This window comes from Tiliqua scincoides, chromosome 4, assembly GCF_035046505.1.
Source record: "Tiliqua scincoides isolate rTilSci1 chromosome 4, rTilSci1.hap2, whole genome shotgun sequence".
Classification (NCBI taxonomy): domain Eukaryota; kingdom Metazoa; phylum Chordata; class Lepidosauria; order Squamata; family Scincidae; genus Tiliqua; species Tiliqua scincoides.
Window position 1 is genome coordinate 140,577,809 of NC_089824.1, and position 17,862 is coordinate 140,595,670.

Below are 17,862 nucleotides of genomic sequence, written 5' to 3' on the forward strand. Positions count from 1 at the left end.
AGATGTTTGTAGAACGTTCCATCAAAGTTGTAAAAATAATGCATTTTTGGAAAGATTTTCTGATTATCTTTTTAATTTTTTTTAAATTTACACTGAGGCTGCAATCCTGTACACACTTTCCTGGAAGTAAGCTCCATTGAATGCAAAGGGATGTACATCTGCGTAGACATGCACAGGCTTGTATTGTTAATGCCTTGCTCATTTCTGTATTGACAAAAAGGAGACCTCAAAGCTATTATAGGAAAACTTGTCCCATGAGTTATCTTTTTTTAAAAAAAAAAGTATAGTATGTGTATACACTGCACATACATAGAACAACCATGCCGGGGGGGGGGGTTGTTAGTGCTGAGCAACTTGCCGCATTCTTATCTTGACTGTGTGCTATTCCCGTGAACCATTCATAGTAAAAAAAAAAAAAAAAAAACTTTTATGGGTTTTCAGTAGAAACTCCCCCCTCCATTGCATTATAATAGATGAGAAGGCACATGATTGAGCTAGGGCCATGGCAATGATACTTATCCCCCCACCTTCTGCCAGAGATTCAGTCCATTTTGCAAGGATCCCCCCCTCCAGTGCCATTTGTTAACGCAGACACAAAAAATCAAGGATCAAATGTATGTGTTTGCATGTACGTTTAGCTTGACCCCAAGAGGAGCAACTAAAAAGGAAAAAAATAATAATTCTTATTCAGATTTATAAAATCTAATTCCTGTTCACAAACTCCACAACACATTCATGAAACATATGGAGAGGAAAGAAGGACTGTATATGCTGGTCCACTGACATTAGAGTTGGGAATAGCACACATGGTCTTGTTCAGGGAATGTGTGGAGGGAATGTGTGAACAGGAGTTAACTGTACTGAGAAATGAACCACTGTGCAGATTTAGTAAGGTGTTCTGGGAGCTACGCATACCTCGGTTCTCTCCCTCTCAGCTGTAATTTGAGGGGGGAAAGAAAGTAATGTGGCCTGAAAGCAAAGGGAAAAAGAGAAACAGAGTCTAAATTCCACTTGGAAACAGGGAATGGCTTCCTGAGTGCATTCTGGTGGTGAGATGCTTTGATATGCTACATCAGTGGAATTTTTCCAAACCATGATAATAGAGAACAAGTGTGGGATTCGCCCACACTGATGGCACTGAAATTTGTAATTACTTGGTTGGGTGTATGAATTTAGTTAGGTTGTAATACTCGACTCTCTTACAGATTTTGTGCCATTTCCCTGAGGAAATCTTCTTTAGCTCAGAATATTAAACACAACCCTAATCATTTGTTTTGTTGTGAAAAATGAAGTAGGTCCCAATCCTAAACAGGCCCAGTGCCACTCAGGCGCTGGTGCAGTACCAGCAGAAGGAGGATGTGCTGCTGCTGGGAGTAAGTGTGACCACCAGGTGGTGGTGTAGCCTCTAGAGGGTAGGGAGAGGGCAGAACGAGGGTGGGGGAGGATGGGGAGGAGGAAGGAACCGGGGCGAGAGGGGAGCGAATCCTGAACTTCTTCAGGATTCCAGAAGGCCCAACATGAATTTTCTCCAAACTGTACCAGCAAAATAGCTGGCACAGACTTTAGAAACCCCATTGTGGGCCTTGGGGCTTACCCTGGGGAGACCTCTGGCTGCTTCCCAACACCTGCTGGATACAGTGGTAGCTGCTTTGGTGCTGCTGCTCCAGTGGGTGCCAGGAAGCTCAGGACTGATCACAGGATTGGTCCTGGCACTGCTGGTGAGATTCAGGCACAGAGCCCTGTACTCCCCCACTTAGTGATGCTAGCTGTTGAACAGTAGGAGATAGCTCCTCTCAGCCCCTATGGGGAAATGGGGGGAATCCATGGCAGCCGATGTAGTGAGAGGTTCCAGAATTCATCCTGGCTTGTTGGGTCCTCTGATGCGTTTGGGCTCTGGTCTGATCTGGCCAGATGCTGCTCCCTATGTTTTGGTTTGATATTCCTATGATGTAGTATCCTTTGTTAGTGATGGGTACATCATTCTTACCATATTTCAGCTGATGCATCTTTGTGGAAAAGATGCGTCAGCTTTGTGTTTTTCTTTTCTGAAAAAAAAGTTTTCACACAAATGAAAACTATTTTTCCTTTTCAATAAAGGTATCATTCAGAGCCCCACATTTGATAGCTGAATTATTGTCTATGCATGTGGAATGAGCTCTTCAAGAGCAACTACGTTGGGGTTTCTCCTTTCATTTAAATCTATTAGTGTCATGCTGCTTTCAAAAATGCAGTCATCTCTCTCTCCCCCCCCCCCAACCGGGGCCACACATAGGACTATCCTTGAATGATTTTGGTTCTGAAAATACATTTATTGCACCCCGTTGTTTCTTTTCAGGTTATGAAATGTTAACTATCTCCCACTCGGAACACTTGATTTCTTCTGTGAAAAATTACATCTCTTGTGGAAGGCTGTAAGCAAGAAAACCAAGGAGAGATATGCAGGCCTGTTCTCTATACATTTCTGTGGAGCTGTACGCACTACTGATTTATAGCTATGCCACACACTGCTCCGTCCGTGCCTTTACACACACTGATTCAAATTGTCAGAGTTGTTCTCCCATGTCCTCACTTTGCTTCGTTCTCCCAGACTCTGTCAATGCAATGGGGCATCTCTGTGTGTTGCATCTGCCCATCTTTCCTAGCCTACCCAAGCCTGTTTCTATGGTCTGCTCTGCTGCGCAATGCACATGAGGTACTCAGGGTTCAAACCTATTGTAGAGCACAGGCTTGTGTGGCGAAGTGTAGACTAATTGGCACGCGCACCTTAATCATTAAACCTGTTCTTAATAATCACTAATGGTTTTCTTAGAGGTTGAGAAGATGAATTATTCAGCGGATACTGACTTGGTTTCTGCAGACTGGACTGTCTCTCAAGGCAACCCAATCCAGAGCGATGGACAACAGAAGATTGCCTTTGCTGAGATCGCTACCTATGACCTTGTGTGCGCCAATGCATTGCTTCCTGTACCACCAGCATTTCTACTCTGAAGTTGTAGCAGCATGCAGTCGGAACTGGTGTTCCTTGTTTTAATTTATGCGCGCCTTTGTACATTGTTTTTCTCCTGCAGTTCTCAAAGAGTTTTATGGCCCATTATTGAGTGACTAAAATGGGTGCAGATTTTGCAAGCCTCTGCCAGAAGAGGTTTATTGCGCTCATCATTCTTCTGAAAATCATGTTCCAGCAGGTTCAGGCAGCGTGCAGAACATGGCACATGTGTGAATTAGCTGTTTCACACCACTCTTACAATATTATCACCACTAATAAAACCAGGGGGAAGACCTTGGGGGGGAAGGCTGCACATTAATTTGGCCACACAGCTTTGAGAAGCAATCTTTGTTAAGCCTGGAGATAAGAGGAACCATTACGCTTGTTTCTGAAAGTTACTGCCAATTGTTGAGGGAGACATTGCACAGAGGTACATTTGCAATCAAGTATTGGTCCAGTTGTCTGCATGCTGGCTTTTTAATATGAATACATTTTCAGTGTGTCTCCGGGGTTGCTTTATTAAGCCTGAGATAGTACTTTAAAAAATGTTTGATGTTGCACAGATATAGAGGCACAGATACTCTAGATGGTGTTTTAAACTTTAGTTGGATCATTGGAGACACTGTGCTGGTCAGTACAGCTAGGGTTATGCTGAAATTAGTTACCTCATTTCCTGCTTGCTCTTCTGAATGTTGATAAGCACCTACTTGTTCTTAGAATGTTATGCAGATCACAAAATTTTGGTCCTGTTCATTTCAATTTGCTGCTTCTTCACCTTCCTGCCATTTTTTATGAATGATTTATTATTAGTGTGGGTCATTCCACTGATATCCCACCTTTCTCCTGTGGAACTTAAGGCACCATCCATAGAGGTCCTAGGAAGTTTTCCACCCAGATACCGACCAGAAGTTACTGGACTTCAGCCTAGTGGCTGCATCATCTACCCTTGGACCAATACATGGGGCTAGTTGCCTGCATTTGTCAGGAATTTCAATGGGCCATAGCAACCTATGATTGCCTTTATTTTCACAAGGTCCATGCCTTACTACATATAGAATGTCATTCATTTCTATCATTATTTATTTATCTTTCCCTATCCCAAAAACTCAGGGCAAATTAGAACATAATAAAGCAAAACTTTGTATATAGAGAAGGTATATATACTTGCCTGTTGTATCCGCTATAATGTTGCCAAGAAACAGTGGCCAGGGCTATAGTGAGATTCAACTCTGCTAAACCAGGGGGAACTTCCTGTGTCATTGTGTCGCCTTCATGCCTGTGCCTTACACCCCCTGACTTCTGGAATGGTTCCATTTTCGACCTAAACAAAGGCAAGGGAGGGTGCGTGGGCCTAACTTTGAAGGGCTTGCCACTTTAAGACATAAGCACTATGCAACCTGCCCCCCCACCGAAATTTACGGAAGAGGGCACATCACCCTAGTTGCCCCCCTGTACGCTGTTGACTTCTTGTACATCCCCCTGTGGCCTGGAACCTGCGGTCCACCCTACCCCCTAGCCACTGGCTTCGTACACTACTGAGGTTGGGTGTGATGTGGCCTGCCAATTCAAACCTTTCATTGCATGCTTCTTGGACTAAGCATGTGTTCAGAAGTGATCCACTCCTGAATTCAAATTATGTGAACAGGTGAAAGACCAAAGCTGAAAAAGGCATTCTGTACATGCTTAGAAATAGTTTTTGTCTCATATTTTAAGACTCAGTCATGATATTGAAAAGAAAAAGAAAAAAACACCTACACTGAGCCCTGTTAAGTTTTGGAGTTTGGTGGCAACGAATGTGGGGTCAGTTCTTAGTTTCTAAAGAAGAAAGCGCTAAGACTTTAATCTTTGTGAGGGATATGCTCTGCGTCTGAATTCTAGATGTGTGGTGATGCAGGCACTCAGTGGCACTTGATTAGGACTCTGCGCATGCTCAGATACATGCTGTTCCTTAATTCTAAGGAGGAGGGGAGGGGATTCGTGTGGGGAGATGGAAACTGCCAGTTCTCAGTAGTGTGCAGAAAGCACTCGGTCTGTGCTCTGATACTCTCTATAATTCTAATTCTTACTCCTGTTTAAAAACTCTCTGCCATGTACTCACTGACTGATCTTGCACTCATGACTTCTTGGCTTGCCTCTGTGTTATTTATGTACAAGCAGGATGACCCAGATCAATCTGCTGCTCAAACCTTTTTTCACTAACAATGAGCACCTTACTGTCATGGTTCTCTTGCTTCAGACCTGCCATGGCTTTTGTCATGTGCCTCAGAGGAAGAATCCTGGGACTGGATTGCGCTTCCAGCATTCTCCGATCTGGCCAAATTCCAGGAAGTGGGGACAGAGCTAAAGTTGTGGGTAATCCCTCCCTCTTCTCCTCTTGGAATGTACTTGAAGGTGATGGGCAGCTGGATGGACTGGTCAGGAAGCAGTGGGTCAAGGGAGGGCAGTGGGTCAGTGGTCCGTTCCTGCTCACCTTTAAAAAATTTTCAAGTCATTTGCTGCCGCAATTTGCTGGTGGTGATAAGGAATCATCACAATGAAAAAATACCTTTCAAACCTCACCTGTGTGGAGACATGACTCTATTTATTATTATTATTTATTATTATTTTATTGATTTATATCCCTTTTTGCCCCATGGGCACACAAGGTGGCCTACAACAATTAAAAATACAAAATTAACAATTAAAAACAATAATTAAAACAGTTTTCAAAAAATCAAAAATCTAAAAAAAAAAAACAACCCCGTGGATTCTAATATAAAAGGAGAAAGAGAAAGGAGAAATTATTTACTCTAATTGAATGATTAGGCTTTGAATGGATTAGAAGTGAGGCAGCTGAAAACCTTGAAGCAGCAGAGAGTCCAGCTTTTGACAATCTGAGCCCTCAAAGTGCTGGGTTCAAGGTGCATCTACAGTGATATTTCCATTGACTGCAGAACCCTTCCAGTTGCACAGGCCTAATCGGGACTTGCAGAGGGCAGAGAGACTGACAAGCGCTGCTGGCAGCACTGTGTCGGATTCCCAGACCGCTTGGGTATTGCTTCGACACGATGGAAAGGAGGGAGGCAAGGAATGAATGGCTATGGGTGATCAAAAGGGGGGGAACCTGTTGTGAGGCAGTATCCCACATGCAGGCAGTGAATTGGACTCTCATTTTATGGCTCCTGTTTGATTCGCAGAGCTTGCCTCTGCCTGTTCCCGCCTGCCATCCTCAAAGTGCCATTTCATTTTGCAGATTTACAGGGGGCACTACCAATTCCGCTCTGCTCTCCTCTGTGGCCTCCCCATTCCAGTTCCTGTTTGTCTTGTCAGATTCTATGAGTGTGCTTTACGTCCGCATGTTATTCCCTCACCCTCCATCCATCTTGTCAAACTGCGGGATGGGGGCAGACAGTTTTGAAGCATGCCTTGGCGATGGCAGGCTTATGCGCCATCACTCTTCCCCACGCTGTCTGCCGGTTGCTCTCTCTACTCTTCACATTGAGCAACTCTGGCCTCCAGACGCTCCTTGCCTTTGCTAGCAGCCATGAACTGAACTGCGCTCGCCTGCAGTCGGACAACATCTCGCTAACCTCCTCTTTGAGGCATTTCAGCAAAATTGTGTCAGAGGAAAGATCTTCCCTTCTAGTTCAAGCCCTCCTAACGTGTTTGAATTAACACTTAGTCAGTGACAGGGGGACAGCAAGGGGAAAACAGAATGCCCTGAAGGTTAAATAGTAGACATTTAAAACTAGCTCAGCAATGCATAAAAAATGTGAGTGTGTGTACTGGGAGGGGGAAAAAAAAATCCAAACAGAACATTCGCTCTGAATCCAACTAGTGAATACATTTTAAAGAATTTTGGGTTTTTTCCTCTGGCTTTTTTCTGATCATCTTCTTTGCAGGTTGCCTGCAGGGGAGGTGACAGGTTTCTAACCTTTGCAGCTGGCCCCACAGAGGAGAATGAAGAGAGAACACAGGAGTAGAAAATTTCACCTTGTTTTAGCATCTTTGAAGGGGCTTCATGAATACAGCGCTTTAAAGAGAACCCCATAGGGTGTTACAAGCTCTGCATTTTGGAGTCAGGTTCCCCCCGTTGTCAGTGAAAAACGCAATTCAGAGACCAAAAAGGCCAGGAAAGGCTTCTCTCCTTTACAGCTACTGCGTCTGCTTCATCACAGCACTTGCTGCCTGAAGAACTATATTTAAATGCATACTGTCTCAGGTTTCTGCTACCAGTGGACCTATGGTCTCTAAATCGTCACTGACCTTGACTCTCTGGGGTCTCAGGCAGTGATCTGTCTACAGCATAGGTGTTTGCATTTGCCCTTGAAAGGGTGCGAAAAAGACTTGGGCCAGCTTGTCTCAAGTGTCAGGTGGGCACCTTGCCTCCTCTACCACAATGCCTCCTCAGGGTATAATGATAAATTTTGAAGGGCAAGAACTTGTCATGACACCCCTCACACCAGAGTCACGCTGCCAGAGCCACATCCCATGAAGATTACAGCACAAAAAGGGAATCAACTTAAATATCTTCATTCAAGTGTTTTATTCTCTTGCTGCTTTATTCCTCTTCTGAAATTTATTAAACCTCATTTAAAGATCAATCTCATTTCATCCCAAATTCTTGGAGCAGGTAGCAGTAGTATATAGAGCACTTACATGAAAAATGGAATTGGAAAAAAAAAAAATCCCAGATAAATATAAAAGGTCTGTCAAAGTACTTGTCTTGGCAAATACCCAGAAGTCCTACTATGTTCAGTAGAACTGGTAAAAATGTGCATGGGATTGCATGCTTCATGTAACATGAGTACATCCTCTCAGGCAGCCTTAGTGGAAGATGATGGCCTAGAGAGATTAAATCATGCCCCTTTGCAAGATTTCTCAGTTTGCCTTCTGCTGAACCTGAAGTTTAGGTCCTTGCAAAAAGTTTCAAAGGCTGTGCCTTAGCAACTCTTGCTAGTAACGTCACTGTCCCTGTTGAAGGAAAAGTTCTGAAGCTGTGCTCTCCCCTCTGCCCCCCCTCAACACCATCCCTACTGCTGCTTCAGGGTGGTGTAGTGGTTTGGAAGTTAAACTTAGACCTGAAAGATTCAGTTTCAAATTCCACCCGGTCATGAAGCTTCCTGAGTGACCTTGGGCCAGTCACTATCTCCCAGCCTTATCTACCTCACAGGGTGGTTGTGAGGGCAAAAGGAGTAGAGAACCCATGTACACTGCCTTGAGCTCCCTGGAGGAAGGGTAATATAAAAATGTGAAAAATAAATACATTTAAAAAACAACAACAAAAAACCTGGGGAAGACAGTAAAGATGCTGTGAAAAAAGAGAATTTTTTCTGCCATATATGAAGGCTAGAAGGTTTCCTCCTAACATCGAACCGTTCCTTGCATGAACGAGCATGTCGCGTTTGTTTTCAAACATGTAACCACCCCCAATGACTTCTGAGCTGCCAAGAAAGATTGCACATTAACTTCTATATGTTCTGATTCAGTCTGCATCAGTGGCGTCACTAGGGTTCGCATCACCCGGTGCAGAATGCCAGTGCATCACCCCCCCATGCAGTGGGTGGGGCATCACCCCAGATGGTGGGCGTGGTGATCACCATTATCCCGCCCCCACTGGTTTTTTTTGCTGTACCTTTTGATAGAACACAGACATGTCAATGCAGTTTGATTCATTGCATTCTGCATGAAATTGCACATTGATTGATAAGGCAGCTATGATAAGGCAGCTATGAATCAGCAATGATTGCCAGGCTGATCCCCCTATCAGCTGGCAGCAGGGCTTTGCTGCCAGCTGATTGGCTGGCTGGCCTTGGGGGGTGGGACAACTGAGCCTGATCTGGCGCGCAGGCGCTAGACCCAGCTCAGTTCCGTTCCTGGAAGCGACCGAGCAGGTCGCTTTTCCAGGAGCGGAGAGAGGCTGCCCCACAATGGGGCTTGAGGCGCGGAGATCCGCGCTTGCAGGCTCCTGTCACTGTGGCAGAGGGCAGCCTCTCGGGAGTGAGCTGCGCACTCTGCATTTTCGCTCCGGGGCGCAGGGACAAGCAGCCCCGTGAGCAATAGTGAGGAGGGCGTCCCGCTGCGCGCTCTGCGGACTGCGTCAGGGAGGGTGACCCACTGCGCACTCTGCAGAGTGCCATCGAGGGGGGTGGCCCGCTGCGCGCTCTGCATGGTGACCGTCGTCGGGGGGGCCGTTGCGCGCTCTGACCGAGTGGCAACAACAAAGGGCCGCCCAGGTGATGACCCGCTGTGCGCTCTGCAGGCGAGCAGCAGTTAGGGTGGCCCGTTGCGTGCTCTGACCGAGCAGCAACATCAAAGGGCTGCCTGCTGCATGCTCTGCCTGCTGCGCCGCGGGACGCAGGGCTCTAGAGCACCCCGATAATAGGGGCTGCGGGTGCCTCCCTGCCTGGGGGGGTTGTTCGGGCCTCATTTTGGCGGCCATTGGGGGGGCGCCTCATGGCTGGCCGCTATTTTAGGCCTGCCTCGTGGCATGCCACCATTTTGAAACTTAAAAAAAAAATAAAATTTGACCGGCGGCCATTTTGAGGGCTTCAACTGCCCTAGGGTTTTTGCCTTACAGAGTTGGGGGACTTCCAGTCAGCGGGCTACAGTCGCCTCATGAGGGGCAGGAAACTGCAGCTGCGGCGGCGCTGCCACGACCGTCCTCTATCCGGATTGTTCCCTTTTGTATCGTATCCAGTAAAAAATTAGAACACGGGGTGGTGGGCCCCTACTGGGATATTTCTTCACACGGGGGTGGACATGGGGAAGAAAGCCCAGAAGTCGGGTGGCAAGGTGGCCAAAAAGGCAGTTCCAGCTTGGCCTCTCCCCTCCCCTCCCTCATCATCGGATGAGGAGGATCAAATGGCAGAGTTGCGGGCTGTAATGGCTCGCTATGACGCGCGAAAACAAGAGAAGGCCCTTCGCAAGGCGGGGCAGGGTGATGGGGGCTCCAGCTCCAGGGCAGTCCCTGTACCTCGCAGATCAGGTAGGATGAGTAAAGGGGCCTCTCTCCCTCCCCGGCAGGTTCATGTTCTGGAGGATAAGCACGTTACTGTCGAGGAGGGCGAGGCGCAGGACGGCAACACCCTAGAGGTGGAGGAGGAGGTGGTCCATCCTGTTAAAAGGCCTCGGCCACAGGCTAATAGTGGCTGCGATGGGCAAGGTGAGCCGTGGGCAGGCTTTGCTCACAATGCAGAGTCTGCGTGGGAAGACAAGGAAGGCATTCCTTGGGCACCTAGCCGGGCTGCACCAGATCAGCCCTGGTCTCCTTGGGGGCCTCCTTCCTTCTGGCAGGGGCCCAATTACCCCCAGTACCCCTGGGCCCTGGGTTGGACATATCCCTGTCCCAAATCTGGTCCCAGGGCCAGCAGGGCACCCCCCCCCCACTGTGGTCATTATCCTGCCACAGCCGACACAGAGTTGGACCAGCAGGATGTGGACTGGGTGGAAGAGTCATTGGGATTGGTGGTGGAGAGGGAGAAGCCTACGGTTTCATATGGCTTCATCGCCATCCCTCTGGGCTCTCACCTCGCCATGTCGGTCAAGGAGAAGATATGGCGGGGTGACTTTGTGGACATGTTCAGTCTCCTTCACATTGAGCCTGAGCCTACCCCCAAAGTGGGAGACCCTGTGCGTGACGAGGAAACCGTCAGGCAGAGGAAGATAGACAAGAATTGGACCAATTGGCTGAATGGGTTCATTGTCTATGCTGGGGTCACTGTCCAGTTGCACCCCAAAAAGGCGGGGAAACTATTCAAATACCTGGACATTATTCATCGCGCTTTGTGTGATTATGCTGGTGCGGCTTGGACAGCTTATGACCGTCAATTTCGCATCAGAGCCGCACAGGATCCATCTTTGGACTGGACTATACCCCAGTGGGAACTCTGGTGCAGTTAGTCCTGCCGGCTAGGGCAACGTTGAGGGATAGGGCAGATAGCGGGCATTTGATTGCTCGTTCCAGACCCGAGCAGCCTGCGGCACCTGAGGGTGTTCATGGGGGTCAAACCCCTCGCGCTTGCTTCCAATTTAATGCCACGGGCAAATGCAACAGGCCGGGATGTTCGTTTTCCCATGGCTGCCCCATGTGTGGGACTGGGCATCCCGTGGCAAAATGTCCACAGATCAGTGGACCACGGCAAGGTTTCTGCCCCTTCCGTGGGAAAAAGCCGGGTGGTGGACCCTCAACTGGTGTTGGCAAAGGGCCCGACGCCAATTGAGATTCCCTCCTTGGTTTACTGGCTGCAATTTTATACAGATCATTCTGCAGCCAGAGTATTTGAGGGTTTTCAGCTTGGTTTCAAGATCCTAGCCCCGCCTCCAGTTAGCCCCATGTTCACTCGCAACCTCCGGTCAGTGTCTGACATGGAGGAGGTGGTGCGAGGTAAAAATAGCCAAGGAGTTAGAAGAGGGTAGAGTAGCTGGACCGTTTGCAGTTCCTCCATGGAGGAATTGCAGGTATCCCCCCGGGTGTGGTGCCTAAAAAAGCCCAGGGCCAATTTAGACTGATTCACCACCTGTCCTTTCCGGAGGGTTCCTCCATAAATGACAGGATACCGACCCACCGGTGTTCAGTCAGATACACTTCTTTAGACGAGGCGGTTGCCTGCCTCAAGAAGTGTGGCCCTGGGGCCTTGATGGCCAAGGCAGATATTCAGTCTGCCTTTTGATTGCTTCTAGTGCACCCCCAGGATTTCTGCCAGACAATAGGGTGTTGCCAATGGGGTGTTCAATTTCCTGTTCGGTTTTTGAGGCATCCAGTACATTTTGGAATGACTGTGCGTTTCAGAACTGTGTTACGATCCACTGCCCACTACTTTTTATGGGACCATCTGGGTCTGTCGTCTGTGCTCGGCTCCTGGGTGACTTTACAGCACTGTGTGAGCAGCTGGAGGTCCCCCTGGCACACGAGAAGACAGAGGGCCCCCCTTGGCAAGCTCACCTTTTAGGTATCAAGTTGGACTCGGTTACACAGACCAACCGCCTGCCAAGGGACAAATTAGATAATCTGATAGGGATGTTGACTAGCGCCCTAGGGTCCCGGGTTATGAATCTGGTTAGAGTCTGTGTCAAACAGTGTCTTGCTATCACCACTGTTTTATCAGCCAGACATGAGCCTGGGCTTGAAAATAGCATAGCTGACGCTCTCTCTCGATTTCAGGGGGAACGCTTTCGGCTGCTAGCCCTGAGGCCAGGCTGTATCCGGATCCCAGGCCCCCACGGCTGCTTTGGTTAGGTCACGGTTTGCCCCCACTGATAGAGTCCTTCAGTGGGGGAACTGTGTGTCATGGTCTGGGAGTTTATCCCTCCATAACATACCAGTTAGGGCGTGGGCAGTGGATTCAGTTGTAACAGGCTCTGAGCCGGTGTCTTTGTCCAGTATCTGTCAGGGAACAGTGCTACTTAATGGCTCCTGCAGGAGTGGGCCCGCTATTCCGCCACGAGGATCGTCCCCCCCCTTCCCCTTTACCAGTTTCGGGCCATTTTTTAAAAGAGCGCAGTCTCAATTAGGCTCGCGGCCTGAATTGTTTGGGCTGCATTCGTTTAGGATTGGGGCAGCATCCATTGCAGCCAGCATTGGTTTCTTCCCCCAGGGCATCAGGCGCATCGGTAGATGGCGCTCTGGTGCCTTTAAATACTACATGCGTAAAGGTGCCGCCAGGGCTCCGTGTGCAACGCCAGTGGGCGCAATGTGTGCACTGCCAGGTTGGCACGATGTGTCAGAGCCATGTAGGCCCTGTTGGCAGCGCTCAGCGGGCGTGTGCTGTGCCAGTGTTGGCGAGATGTGTCGGAGCCGAGTAGGCTCTTTTGGCAGCACTCAGAGGGCGTGTGCCGCGCCAGTGTTGGCGAGATGTGTCAGAGCCGAGTAGGGTCTGTTGGCAGCGCTTATTGGGCGTGTGCCGCGCCAGTGTTGGCGAGATGTGTCAGAGCCGTGTAGGCTCTGTTGGCAGCGCTTGGAGGGCGTTTGCCGCGCCAGTGTCGGCGTGATGGGTAGGTGGGGTGTCCTAGTAAGGCAGACCAGGTCACTGACCGTGACTGGCCATGGGAGTGAGTATTAGAGCGGAGGAAGGATTCCTCCTTTCTCTTGGCCTGTCCAGTGAGCTTATCTCACGATGTGCTTCTTTTTCCCACAGGTCCGCGAAGGAGCTGCCCAGCCAGGGTCTTGATCTGCAGACACTCCATAGTTTTTTGGGCTCAGAAGCATGCCATGTCATCGGCTCTCAGCTGGTGCTGGGTGATGTTGCGCACATTGACTGGTTGGCCAAGAGGGGTATGTGCTGGGGCCAATTTTTCCCGGCCGTTTCGGAGTACATTGCTGTCAACCCCCTGCCGCAGGTAATCGTGGTACACTTGGGCGAAAATGACCTGGACATCCATGTCCTTGAGGCTCCAGACCCGCAAGAATTTTAACTCGTTAGTCCGTCAGTTTCCTGGGATCACTATCCTGTGGTCTGACATGCTGCCTAGGCGAGTTTGGCAGTGGGCGAGTTGTGTTAAAAGAATAGAGGTAGTACGCAGAAGACCTTCTCCGGCGTCCAATCTAAGCCAGCAAGGGCAGGGGTGAACCAGAACCGCTCTTTGGATGCTTGACCGGCTCGGGGAGGCAGGCTGGCTAGCCCCTGGTCTGAACTTTGGGGCCTTGCAGGGGTGACCTGAAGGCAGAGTAGTTTGGCTGGCTTACTCTCTTTGGGCGACAGTGAAAGGCGGGCTTAATAACAATTGAGCTACGCCTGGAGTGGGTGGACGCCCTATGAGACTGGGGGACATAGACGGCTAGGCCGTTTCCCCCATTTAGAACCCCGCACTTAGTTTGGGTATTGTTTCCTATTTCGCCTTGTTGCGCTTGTTGTAAATTAATAAAGTGGCCCATTTAATCCCATACCTGTTGTCGGCTGTATTTATTGGGGAATGCATGGTAATATAACATGCTGGTATTATTCCTCCAAACTGTGATTTTAGTGATTTTGGTCACTAGTGGTGTCACACACACACACCCCCAAGGTGTCAATCTACTTATTGTAGCAGTTCTCAAACTTTTAGCACTGGGACCCACTTTTTAGAATGACAATCTGTCCAAGACCCACCAGAAGTGATGTTATGGTGGAAGTGGCACCATCAGGCAAATTAAAAAAATAAGTATAAATAATTAAAGTAAAACAAATAATTAAATAAGCAGAAGCCAGCCCTGGTTCACCAAGTGAATTTCCTCTATAGCCTGTTTGCAATCCTTCCAAAATCAGTAAGGTTTTCAGCCCTACCCAGTGCCCAGTTCAATTTAACCAGATCACTGTCAGGATCCGCCTGGCTTTGCAAGTCTCAAAAAGTTCAGCTGAAGCCTGTTTTGAACCTTTTTAATGGGAGGGAGGCTGCCTTCTGGAGCATTTGTTTAGCTCCAGGTGCATAGGATAAGGACCATTCTGGTAGCCTTGCACTCTCCTTCACCTGATCTTCCACACCAACCAAGGCATGTTTACTTACTCGTGAGTAAACACAACCTTGAAGCTTAGTTTCACTTTCCATAGGGCTCAATACATTCATCTGCTTGGAGGGAGGGACTTCCTTCTCAGGTGTTTTTGGGGGCTGCATTCATTGGATCAGGACCATTCTGGTGTTGTTGGATTCCTCTCAGCCTGCCCTTTCTGATGGACTAAGGCAGGGGTGCTCACACTTTTTTGGCTCGAGAGCTACTTTGAAACCCAGCAAGGCCCGGAGATCTACCAGAGTTTTTTTTACAATGTTCGCGCCATCATAACATATATCATTTATGTGTACAATGTATGTTGGTGTACCTTGAGCCCCACTGAGTATAACAGGACTTACTCCTGAGTAGACATGCCTAGGATTAGGCTGTGAGGCTGCAATCCTAGCCACACTTACCTGGGAGTAAGCCCCATTGAGTACAATGGGCCTTACTCCCGGCGTTTCCTCCCAGAGGCACCTGAAGGGGGGGTCGGCATTCCGCGATCTACTCATTTTGCTTCGCGATCTACCGGTAGATCGCAATCCACCTATTGAGCACCCCTGGACTAAGGCAAGCTTACCTACTCGCAAGTAAATGCGCGATACGGCTCACTTTCACTTTTCATAGGGATCCATGCATTTTTTGTTCTCTGGTTTTTTGGCCATAACTTTTGATAGAAAGGAGATATTTCCCTTTGGTTTTTTGCATTGCATTCTGCTCAAAATTCCACAACCAAAGGTATATAATATGATGAGTTTACTCCTAACCGCCGCGATTTTAGCATGTCACCCTCCCAGTGCACGTCACCCCCCCAGTGTGTGTCACCTGGTGTGGCCCGCACCCCCCTAGCAACGCCACTGGCCTGCATGAAACATCAGTGTTGGCTCTCGTTTCTCCCCCATGAGCCTGTCTGTTTAAATTCACACAAAAAACAACTTGTAATGATGCTTCTTGCACTGGCTTGAAGCTTATTCCCATTAAATGATTACTGTAATTTTTCTCTGCCAAATGAGTACAGTCAAACAAGAAAAAAAAAGTTACCTTCCCACTCTGAAAGCTTATAATATTAATAAAATGCAGGCATGAGACAGGGGAAATGAAGCAGCATATAACCAAATAGTGGCTGTGTTTGGTTGATTTAGGTCCTGGAAATTCCATGTGGTGTTCCGATTTCAATTTGCATTTACTTTAGCGGCAAATCATCATTCATTCAGTGTAAACCATTGCCTGATGCCAGTCATGGCGAACTCCCATGATTGCATATTTCAGCAAAGAGCAAACGCACGACAGCAAATGGTGGAGCCCGGCCCTGCCAGGTTTCTCTTCTTACAAAGTGAGCTGGGATTTTTTCATTTCATACATCATTTGCAGCTTGCCACAGTGATTTCTAAAAGCCAGGGTGTATTTTCAACACCAGGAAAAGAGAGGAAAAGGATGTATTATTTGTTATAATAGTCTGGCACATTGGGCTCAAATTTAATTATGTCGTAACATCAAAAAGTGCATTATGACCAGAGAGGAAAGTCAATGATCCTGAACCCAGAGTAGAAGGAAGGATCTCTGGGCACATCGAAAAGTTCCATGTAGACCCGTCGGGCAGCAATTTCAGAGTTGTGACATGCGGTAGGTTGTTTTGACAGCTGACATGATACACATGCTTAATACAGGTGCGATGCCAGCTCCTGTAGAGAGTTTCAGAGTGCGGCACAGGACCTAAGCCCTCTCTGCAAACTTGCTGCTTTCACAATACTGGTTATTGCTATAAAGTGCCTTGCCTGTTCCTGCAGGCACTGCTGAATTTACAGACTCCTGCTGGGCAGAACAATGCATCTGAATAGGGATTCTCAGCAGGAATCTGGCACACTCGGCAGGACCTCACGACCTTATAGGAAAGGGGCCATCTCTGTGTTACTGCTTTCTCCTGTCCTCTGGGCAGCGACTGTGTCTCATTGCTGACCTGGACGAATAGAAGAATGAAAGGGAGATGTTAAATCACAATGGTACATAAATTCATGGAGCTTGATCTCACCCGTTGCTGTGAACTTTCTGCTCTCATTAAACCCAGGTAGCATTAGCGATCTCCACCAAGGCAGAGCTGCAGGTCAACACAATCTGTCTCCCTCCCCTCTTCTCTTGTTAATGCTAACACAGTTGCTTCACAGTTGCAGGGACAGGCAGGGCTCTCCATCTGCTGCAGCAATTTTTCATCATGTGGGCCGTGTCAGAATGTGCCACATTGTGTTTGGATTTACCTGCGGGAAAAGGCTTGACTGGAAGGCAAGGAGGGAATGCTGTGGAAAAAGGCATCTGAGACTGCTATTGGAGAAGAAACAAGTTGATTTTCCAGAGATGAAGCTGGGATGCCAGTGGGCATTTTTCTGTTGTGGCACAGTTGCTGCTTTGCCACAACCAGTTCCCAAGTTGCATTAGTAATGTCTGAAATTCCACATCATGTGAATTACCTGAAGCTTGTAATGACTTCCTGTCCTCTTCTACCTGGTTACTGGTATTGATGTGAAAAGTACCCAAGCCATTCTGGATGATCCACAGGCTGTAACAGTTTTGTTCTTGCCCATGCAATTCATGAGCTGAATAAAGGATAGTGGTGACTACAGGGTTAAACTAGGACTGTAAAGCAGCTGAGCAACAGGTGAGTCAAAGGTTTGGATGACGCCATGTAAAGACATGCTGCAGAAAGAGATGTGAGGTAAGTGCAGGTCAGGGCACTAGAGGATCAGAACATAATGCCAGGAATGACACGGTGTGTGGTTGTGACAAACACATTGTTCGAGTGGACCTGAACTGAATGGGCATGATGTAGTGGAGGTTGTGTGACGGTATCACACTGTACTTCACTCACAGTGCCACCATTTTGACCACCTGACCATGCAACCCACTTTGGACAGTGTTATTTTTGGTTGAAGTATTCCTACCTTTACAAAGCTCTCTAGGCAGCTTGCAGTATATCTCAAAACATATGTGAAGGATATCAGAATCCCTTCCTAGACAAGGCTTTCTCACCCAGCCTGCTACTGCTGTCTCTTGCAGCTCCTGGGTCACAGTGGTACAGGGTGATACTGTTTTGATGTATGCCCCAGGCCTATGAGAATTTACAGGCTGGATAGGGCACGGCTAGGCCATGATGTCTTGGCCTGAGTACATACAGTGTAGCCCTGTTGCATCATGGGATTGGCTGATGCAACAGGGCATAGCAGGGATGATGCAATACTCTGCAATACCATGTCACAAGACTATGAGTCATACTGTTACCAGATTGTAGCCCGCTTCCCATTGGCCAGTGCCAGTATGTATTGGAGCTTGTGCAAGCTGCTAGGTGGGAGATGTTATGTGGAGTGTCTGCGGGAAGCTACGTCGGTGATTGGAGATTGTGGAAAGTTCTATCTTTGCAGTTTGCTTTGCTGTGCTGCGTTTG